This window comes from Pararge aegeria, chromosome 8 (genome assembly GCF_905163445.1).
Source record: "Pararge aegeria chromosome 8, ilParAegt1.1, whole genome shotgun sequence".
In the NCBI taxonomy this organism is placed as follows: Eukaryota; Metazoa; Arthropoda; class Insecta; order Lepidoptera; family Nymphalidae; genus Pararge; species Pararge aegeria.
This window is the reverse complement of record NC_053187.1, coordinates 9,621,575-9,622,654: the sequence shown is the minus strand read 5'-3', so window position 1 is coordinate 9,622,654 and position 1,080 is coordinate 9,621,575.

Sequence of the window (1,080 nt, the reverse complement as noted above, 5' to 3'; positions counted from 1 at the left end):
ATAAACACTTCATAAATATACCTTGTATGTAAAAAAAATTTGATTCGTTTTTCTGTCTAATCTCATTTTAATTAAAATTTCGTAGTTATTCGAAACAACGAAATACCATAGTTTGAATGTTATCTAACATGAAATTGTCATCGAACTCTCAGCGGTAAAATCCGAAAGGCTTAGTTATAAGATATTGCGGGCACGAATGTTTTGTCGTTAAAATTCCGGCTGAATCCTTAAAAATTTATGAAGCTGACATATAAACCTATTCTTCCGCAAACGTTTTTTTCCAGTTATCTCTGTAGCAAGGCAAATGAAATGTTAATGACCTTTTACCAAATTTTATTCCTCATGTCTCAGACATTACAACGGAAAAAAATAATAGCAAATCAAGATAAAAATGCCATAAACTTTGCCGAAAAACGTTTCGGCACCGCTAGGTGTCCACTTGAAATAATATTATATCCTTACTCGTATTTACAGTTAGGTACTCTTTTGTCACAGCATGTTAATATGGTTTGATATTCAGAACACTATGAGATTGTATCTATATTGGATTATTTCTACCTATGATCGAATAACCATTCCAAAATACACCCACGAAAATAAAAATTAATTAAACATCAGACTGCTACAATGCTAGCGTAGTGTTTAGGGCATTGACTTCCGGGGGACCGATTTCGAACCCCTGCACCTCAAACTTTTGTGCATTAAAGCAATTAAATAAATAAAATAAAAAAATATACTACGACGATACACACATCGCCATCTAGCCCCAAAGTAAGCGTAGCTTGTGTTATGGGTACTAAGGTGACTGATGAATATTTTTATGAATAACATACATAAATACTTATAATACACATATTAACACCCAGACATTGAAAAACATTCATGTTCATCACACAAACATTTTCCAGTTGTGGGAATCGAACCCACGGCCTTAGACTCAGAAAGCAGGGTCGCCGCCCACTGCGCCAATCGGCCGTCTGAAACGTCTGAATCGATGCAAATATCACTTGCATGAACAGTGAGGGGAAACATCGTGAAAAAATATGTATGCTTAAGTTTGTTCCATAATCAGTCACAAAT